Here is a 9,498-nt window from a genome sequence, read left to right as displayed (position 1 = left end):
GTCCCGGCTGAACACCCCTCCTCAGGCGGGGAAAGGCGCCAGATGCCTAGTCAGACCTGGGGACTGGTCCCAGTCGAACACCCCTGCTTGGGGGGTGGAAAGGCGCCGGATGACCAGAACCAGACACGGGTTCCTTCCCAGAAGCTGTGACTCTTCTCTAGTCCACCCTTTCCCCGGCAGAGCACTGGAACCAAGATCCCATGATTGGATTTTTAAATAAAATAAATTAAGGATGTTCAAAAATTTGACTAGAGACGGTTAAGTTCTATATAATAATCTAGTAATAAATGATTATGGGAACAAGCTGAGACTGAGTAGTGGAACATGGATGTAGCATGAAAAATGTTCTTGGTTTTGATACAAATCATATTAATAACTTTTTAAAAAGTAATATTATTATTTATTGACTGGTTGCTTTTTTTCCAGAGTAGCATAGGTTGCAAACATGATTGGGTCTGTTCTTCAGCACATGAAAATTGATTGATTAGATTGGAGGCAGAAAGCTGGTTCACGCTTCACTATTAATTTATATTAATTCTTATCCACATTAAAGGAAAATCCATGATATGAGAGATGAAATTTTAAAACAAACAGAAAAACAAAAGAAAAACCTGCTGCTGATTTTTTCCATCAAAAGTGATCATACTTCCACTCATCGTGATCACAAAACTTATCCCAGCCCACAACTCCAAAGGAATCCCACTGTACCAAGAACCCCAGGTAAGGACATAGCCTACCAACACTTAGAGCCTGCCCCGTTTTCCAAAGAGCACTCCATTCTCCTTTCTCCATATTGCAGCACAAACATCTGTAAGAAGCCCACTTCTCTACTGGAAGCAACTCCTCTATCTGGAGCTACAGACAAGACCCATCCTGTAGACATCTACTGCTTGCTCAGAGCCTTTTCAGCTTCCTCAGTAATACTGCTTCCCCTTATCTCAATATCCCAGTTCACAATTCTGACAGAAACCCACTGCTTCACTTGAGCCCAGGCTGATACCAGGACCCCCAGAAGCCTTTTGCTCTACCAGAGGCCACGAACAAACCCAGAGCCCAAGAAACCACACCAGATCCCTGACCTCCAATCTTATAAAGGCAATGTCTGTACCCAAAGCCTCATATGTCACACAGGCCTCTAAAAAAAAAAAAAAAAAAAAAAAAAAAAAAAAAAAAAAAAAAAAAAAAAACTTTAGCAGAGAAATCATATTGGACCAGAGGACTCACTGGTCACAAGTACCACAGGCCACTGAGGTTAGAACAAAAAAGCTTTAGAAACTAAGGGGAAAAAAATCCATCCAACACAGGAAAACTGAAAAATCAGCACTTAAACTATAATTACATCAAACAGATGCCGAGAGGCCAGTTTAAGAACATAGTCAACACTATTCTACCCTCAGAGTTAAGCTATACAATTACAGTAAGCTCTGAATATGTCAACACTGCTGAGGCACAAGAAAATAACACTTAGGCCAATTTTGTGACGAAGATAGAGGACCTTACACAGGACATGAATAGATCCCTTAAAGAAATCCAGGAAAGCACAAACAATAAATTGGAAAACATGAATACATCCCACAAAGAGAGGCAGAAAACACACACAATGCGGGGGAATGAGTAAATACCTTATAGAAAGCTGCACTGTTTCTATATGATCCACAAATACCCATCCAGCAATCCAAATACCCATCCAAAGATGGCAATCCAGCCATCTTTCCCAGTTCCCCCTGTTTCTCCTACTGCTGCCTGATATCTCTAGGTTTCATACCCACACAAATCTAGTCTTGTTTCTGCTTTCCAGATAGATCCATATGTCTGTCTTTGCAGTCTTCTTGTTACTTAGGTTCTTTAGGTCTGTGGGTTGAAGCATGATTATCTTTCACTTGACAGGTAATATCCACTTATAAGTGAGTGCATACAGTGTTTGTGTTTCTGGGTCTTGGTTACTTTATTCAGGATATTTTTTTTCCTTCAAGTTCTAAGATTCAATGTTTTGTTATGGCCAAACAATAACCTATTTTGTAGGTATCTGTTGTTCTGCATCTTTTTATGGGGGAATTGAGGTCACTGGTATTGAGAGATATCAATGACCAAATGTTTCTGTAAAGGAAACAATTGTGAATTCCTGTTATCTGTTGATGGTGATGGTGGTAGTGGCCGTGTGTGTGAGAACGGGTGTGCCAGTGTGTGTGTGTGTGTGTGTGTGTGTGTGTGTGTGTATGTGTGTGTGTGCTGATGAGCTCATTTCTTTCCTGGATTTTCATAGGTGTAGTTAACCTCCTTGGGTTGGATATTTCCCTCTAATATCTTATATAGGGCTGGGCTGTACATAGATATTGTTTAAATTTGGCTTTACGCTGAATATCTTGCTTTCTTCATCTATGATGATTGAGAGTTTTGCTATGTATAGTAGTATTGGCTGGCATCTGTAGCCTCTTAGTGTTTGCAGGGCATCTGTTCAGGCCATTTTGAATTTTAATGTCTTTGTTGGGAAGTCAGGTATAATTCTAATAGGGCTGGGCATGTACTATAGTTGGCCTTTTTTTATTTACAGCTTTTAATATTCTTTATTTGTTTTGTGTTTTAGTGTTTTGATTATGTGGTGATGGTACTTTTTATTCTGGTCCAATCTATTTGTTGTTCTGTAAGCTTCTTCTACTTTTATATACAAGGCCTTCTTTGCAGTACGAAAATTTCCTTCTATGACTTAAAAATATTTTCTTGGCCTTTGAGCTGGCACACTTCTCCTTCTTCTTTCTCTATTTTCCTTAGGTTGTTTTTTTCCATGATGTCTCAGATATTTTGTGCCAGGAAATTTTAGGTTGACATTTTCTTTGGACATTGTTGTATCCATTTCTTCCATTGAATATTCTATGCCTTAGATTCTCTCTCCCATCTCCTATCTTCTGTTGGTGATGATTATTGTATGTAGTTCCTGTTTCCTTACCTAGATTTTTCCATTGCCATGATTCCCTCAGTTTGTGTTTTATTTATTGTTTATTTTAATTTTCAGATTTTGGACAGGTTTAGTCATTTATTTCCTGCGTTCATTTATTTTTTCTTGGCTTCCTTTATCTTTATTACTTTCCTTTCATTGTTTGCATTTCCCATCCTTTGTGTGTGTGTGTGTGTGTGTGTGTGTGTGTGTGTGTGTGTGTGTGTAGGTCTGCATGATTATTCCTCCAAATGTTTGTGTTCTTGGATTTCATTAAGGGATTTAAGTATTTTCCTTTTTCAAAACCTCTATCACCTTTATAGTCACGTTTGCACTTTTGCTGTGTTGGAACATTCAGTGCTTGCTGTAGTTTGCCCTAGCTATAGTAGGTTGTGGAGTTGTGGGCCAGGATAAGATGGTAAGGAGACTAGTGGATGTAGGGGAAGGCTAGACAGTCTCTGAGGAACTATTGGTGGTCTGTGGGTGGGGTTCTGGGTGGCCTCTGGGAAATCAGGGGTCTCCCTTTGTAGTTGTGAGCCAAGATATAATAACCAGAGGATGTAGGGAATAAGCAACTGTTGGGAGAAGACTACACAGGCTCTGATGAAATCCCGGTAGCCTGAAGGCAGAGTTTTGCCTAGCTTTCTGGTTATAGGCTTGGTCAATGGTAGAACAGGAGTATTCAGCTGGAGTTGTGAGTCTGGACATCCCATATAAACTTTGCAAAACTGTCTCCAAGTTTATAGTTAGCAGATGTTTATCATGAAAAGCAATGTGAGGAAGTAGTAAAAGCAGAAAAAATAAAAATTAGTTTTTCTTTTTCTTTTTGCAGAATTTAAAACAGTCCTCAGTTAACATTTTCTGTATTTTTACCATCTATTTCTAAATGCTTAGTGTTGCCTCATGCTGACAATCTACACCTACAACAAAAGCATTTAGCTTTGCAATAATCATTATGACTAGTTTTTGTTAGGTTTCCACAAAGATGTTGCAGTTAGAATGCCTTTGTTTTAACATTTCCTTAGCAAGCTTTAACTTCAGACACACAAGCTTCTTTCAACATTTCATGTAAACATTTTTATTTACATCAGAAATGTTGACCTGCAATTAACAATAATGTTCATTGCTTCAGTGTGTGGAAGTTCAGATACAATCCAAATACCTGCCCACAGCTGACCTGTGATCAATTTGCATATATAAAGAGTTCAAATTATGTTGAAGATCCTCTGTTTGTCTGCTTGTGACATGACTTTATGGTGAAGCTCTGTAAAGCCTTGGGAAGTCAAAGAGAGAAAACAATATTATACAAAGTCCTGCAGAAGCTCAGGCAGATCATGGATGTGTCTGACATTGGCTTCACTGTTTTCTGGCCATCTTGCTATATGCAGCTTTTACAGAAAGCAATGTTTCTCCTTCCCTTTAGGATTCATAGATCAAGTCAGTTTATCTTTGAATATAAAGTTGAAAATAACTAAGCAGGAGTATTGAACTCATTGCATTCAGCCCTAGATATATAGCGATTAGCAATTCAGTTTCTTTATCGGAGGGAATCTAGTTCAATTTTCAGATCGATGTTAATTAAGAGTACCAAACATTTCGTGATTGTTCTGCAGGCTAAGCTGTTTAAAGAATAGTCTGATCCATGGTCACAATGAGAACTAAAAAATGTGCTCTTAGGCATTCTCAAGGTTGTCTGCCACTATTTACTGGAGTAGCTAAAGAAGGGAGTGTCTGGACATCTCATATGCCTTTCACTGAGTGCATTACTCAGCATGACACCTAGATTCCCCCAGAGGGAGCTATAGGTTATGAAAATTAAATGATGTTATCTACTTAACTATTATTTGGTGAATTTCTTAGCATTTGAAAACATAATTGCAGCTAATACGTTTGTCTTCATTGGCAAAAGATTCACAAAATAATTATCGTAGCAATTGTGCTTCCAATATTTAAATAAATTTTTTTTCTTATATGGATAAATGAAATTAAATATAGAAAACAGTGGCTCCTTATTCAATGAGCAATTAATGGGAGGTCCTACATTTTTGCGATGTTTAAAATGATAAATTTGTCACAGTCTCAGGCCTTTGAACACTGAGTCCCTAGTTGGTAATAGTTTGAGAGGTGTAGCCTTCCTGAAGGAAGAGTGTTGTTGAGTGCAAAACCTCACACTATTTCTAGGTTTCTATCTATGATTTGTACCTGAGGTTCAAGATATGGTCTCTCATCTGCTCCGGAAGCCATCATGTTTTCTTCTGTTGGCCATCCCAGCTCAGCCATCAAAAGCCTTAACCCACCGAAACCACAGCCTAAATTAACTCTTTCTTCTATCATTCACCTTGATAATGGTGTGACCAGTACAATATCCGAGCATAAAATATTGTCAGGAAAACATTCAAAGCACTCTAAGGAAAACGGTAGAAAATGATTTGTATTTTTTTGTCTTAATAAGCATACTTTTTCTACCTTGTTTTCTTATGCTATGGAAAGTTCATAGGACTTTTATACAGTTGAACTGTAGCAATTTCCATCAGTTGCTTAGGTTGCATAATCTCTTGAGATCTATTGATTCGAGCATCACTTAGTCAGTGATTATCACTATCTTCCACTAATACTAATCTCAGAATGACTCTCACGCTGAGTGTAGATGACTCTTGCCATTTTGAGCCTTGAACTCAACTTTCTTCATAGTCCTGATATTTAAGGTATATTAGGGTGCACCTGTGAAATGTCTTTCAAGGAGCATGAAATAGATACGTTCTAAGGAAATTTAGTACAAGCAGGAAAATAGTCTATCAGAAAAACTGTAAAATATTAGGAAGAAAAGGAGCAGCAGAGTGGCAAATATATAATTTTTTTTACAAAAATAATGGATGGATTAAAGGGAAAATGGAATAGAACAATCTTTGATTGATTTTAAATTTGTATGTAAAACATTGTTTCAGGATGAAGTGGCTCAAGAGTTTAGAGTACACACCACTCTTGCAGTTGACAAGACAGATAGACAAGGGACATATTTTCAGTTATCAACACAAACACTCAAAAGTGCCTATAACTCTACTTCTAGGGCATTTGACAACTTTTTCTGGCCTGTTCAGGCACTGCAAGCTTGTGTTACACAGACATACATGTAGACAAAACACTTAGTCACATAAATACAAATTAAATAATGTATGCAATATTTGTAGACGGAGATTACCTAATAACAATATTGAATTAAAATAATGCTCCAGGGGTGAAATTCAGTGTGGTGTAAGCTTATCTGGGTTCTCTTTTTCACCAGAGAAACTGTTGTATAAATTAGTCAGGATTCCCTTATCTATCTATCTATCTATCTATCTATCTATCTATCTATCTATTCATGAGGTTTATTTCTGACTTATTAGAATGACTTACATGCTGTGGTACAGGTAGTCCAGCAATGGCTGACTAACAATGTAACATCCAGGAATCCAGCAGTTGCCCAGTCTGTGAAGCTGCATGTCGCATCTGATCTTCAGATGAAGATCAATGCTGGAAGTAGACCCAAATATAAGCTGGGGAAGGAATGGACTTGCTATGAAGACAAAAGCAAGCAGAAGAAAAGGAAACAATTCCTTCTTCCATGTCCTTCTTGGTTGGCTTCCAGCAGAAGGTGTGGCCCAGAATAGATCTAAATTAATTCTGGATCATAGTACGTCTTCCTAACCCAAAGACCCAGATTAGAAGTAGATATTCCCACTTCACTTTAAGCAGAAATCCCATTCCCTCAAAGGCTTGCGGTCATTTAATTACAGATGTAGTCAGGTTGACAATTAAGACTAAACATTACAACTTGACACATTTGTATATAACATAAATATGTTAAATATAAATGTATATGTATACATATATATATGTATATGAAAATCTGTATAAATAAAATACAGAAAATAATATTACTGAGAAAGATGTTTAATTCAAAATATTCCTTGCTATATTTAATTTTATGGCCGTTAAGATGAAAGCAATTTTGTCTACTTATAAGCTAGCTATATTTGCTTATTTTTCAAATAAAATCTTCGATATTGGGTATATATTTCGTATCATGGAATATAGAATATCAACAATGTTCTTTAGAATTGATTAATATTTTAATACTGTAATCACTAATACTGAAAAACCGACATATTGGACTATTTCAGAAATACTTGGAAATTTTGGGTGTAGAAATGGTTCCATTGGTTAAAGTATTGGCTGTATAAACATGGGGATCTCTGTCTAAATCCCCAACATTAATACAAAGATCATGGCCAGGACATACGTTCCTACTCCCAGCACCGGGGAGTTGGGGACAGACATACTCTTGGGTATTGCTATCAATTCTGTGTACCCCAACTAGAACACCTAGATCCCAGGAGTGGACTGTCACAAACATCAAGGTGGATGGCTTCTATGAAATGATACTAAACTTTATTTCTGGCCTACATTGCATATGTCTACATACATGTATTCGTGCAAACATGTACATGCCTATGTACACATGGAAACATGGTATAAATTATTGGAAATGAGACTCAAATCAGGAATTTTAAAACTTGTAAATATCAAATATAACAAAATACAATAGTAAGATATAGTAATGAAAGACAAATGTATATATTTTCTATATTCACATATATATATATATACATATATAAGTATATATACATATAAACATATATATTTAAATTTTATGAGAAACCTTTGCTTTTCTTGATTAAATTTTTATGTCTCTAACAGAGCACAATAGTTTTTATGTATAATAATCATGCTGTAATTTCTAATACCCAATATTCTCAAACCTGTTTCCAGCACTTACATTGGGGCTGTCTCGTGTGTTGGCAGGTTCCGTGATCAGGTTGAGTGCTCACACACACAGCAGCGAGATTGTCACCTGAAGCAGCAAGATGGCAAAACTTACAGAAGCATATCACATACGTCACACATTTAGTTTTAAATTAAGTTTCACTTGTCACGCATTCAGAAACGTTCAGTGTTATCAATGTCCCCATGAAGAATGTCCCTGCAGCCCATCATACTCATAGAGGTTAAAAATATGTTGGAGCACAGCAAGAGAGAAAATGAGTGTCCTTCTCTCCCTGACCTTCCCCTTATTACTCACACATCACTGTTTTCATGAATCAATATGTATCTTGGGAGGCCAAAGAATAGTAACAAAGAGAGAGGACATTTAATATTAGGAAACAAATGATTATTTATGAGTTTGACAACTGATAATTTCATAATCCTTGCTTGAATATGTTATCTCAGTAATGCAAAACATGAGATTATCAAATGCTAAAGTCACGTTCTCAAGCTAATTTTAACTATTTAGTTGCCACGAAGTATATTAACACCACAAACAGTTAATAATGAAGGAGCTAGAGAAAGTACCCAAGGAGCTAAAGGGGTCTGCAACCCTATAGGAGGAGCAACAATATGAACTAACCAGTACCCCAAGAGCTGTGTCTCTGGTTGCGTATGTAGCAGAGGATGGCCTAGTTGACCATCAATAGGAGGAGAGGCCCTTGGTCTTGTGAAGATCATATGCCTCAGTACAGGGGAATGCCAGGGCCAGGAAAGAGGAGTGGGTGGGTTGTGGAGCAGGGTCGGGGGAGGGTATAGAGGGCTTTGGGGATAGCATTTGAAATGTAAATGAAGAAAATACTAATAAAAATAAAATAAATAAATAAATATTAGAGACAATGTTTTCTTGATATTAAAACTCATCAGAGATAAACATAGTTATTAACCAATTGTAATTAAATTACTTGTAAGTGTGCACATTTTTGCTTTAATTGGAAACTTATCAAGGTATATGGATTCACCCACATATACTCTGAATCATAAGGATAGTTTATTGTGTTAATATGTTTGGATAATTAGAATATAATTTTCTAATATATTGTAAATTTAACAAAATACTTAAATCCTTTGAATACTTTTCTCTAAGTAAAAAACAAGAAATCATCTTTATTTATGAGTTTTTTTTTTATTTTTAATAGCCACATCAAAGAATCTATTTAAGCTTGTTTTGAAATTGAAATGTAGTTAAACTAATGACAGTACTTTTTTATGTCATACCAGATATAACCACCAGATGGGGGTAGAAGATTAATATTATCAGCCAGCTGCACCAGCCTGGGCATGAATCTATTTCAATTTTTGCTCCCTTTTGGGCTTTCTTTTACATCCAAACACTAAGAAATATTCTTTGTCTTGTTAAGTTGGGTAGGAATGGAGGTGTGGGGGAGGGCTGGGGTGGGTGTGTATGTAGTGGTTTTTGGGATAAGTGTAGCGTTTGGGAGCCTGGGAGGAGATAGAGAAGAGAAAATGCATCATCCAAAGTATTTTTTTTTTTTAAATCTCCCAAAACGAATAAAAACATTAAAAAATATGATTTGAGTTGAGTTACACTTTTTTTTCTAAATTTTAGACTGAAGTTATTGAGATACAAATGTTAATAAGGGTATAGAAGTTTCTAGCTATCTCTGAAATGTGTGTTTTCTGTCTTACCCAAACATTTATAATATAAAATTTGAATTTCTCCACAGGGATTTTTTTTC

The 9,498-nt window shown here is 36.5% G+C and overlaps 1 pseudogene; it reads right to left on the bottom strand.

The window, feature by feature from the left end:
• LOC110325140 overlaps nt 1–6,414 on the bottom strand; it is a 55,878-nt pseudogene extending 49,464 nt beyond the window's left edge.
• Nucleotides 6,415–9,498: the final 3,084 nt, after the last annotated feature.

Source organism: Mus pahari, chromosome 8 (assembly GCF_900095145.1).
Source record: "Mus pahari chromosome 8, PAHARI_EIJ_v1.1, whole genome shotgun sequence".
Classification (NCBI taxonomy): Eukaryota; Metazoa; Chordata; class Mammalia; order Rodentia; family Muridae; genus Mus; species Mus pahari.
Note: the sequence above shows the minus strand (reverse complement) of the source record. Positions and strands in the feature narration are given on the sequence as shown.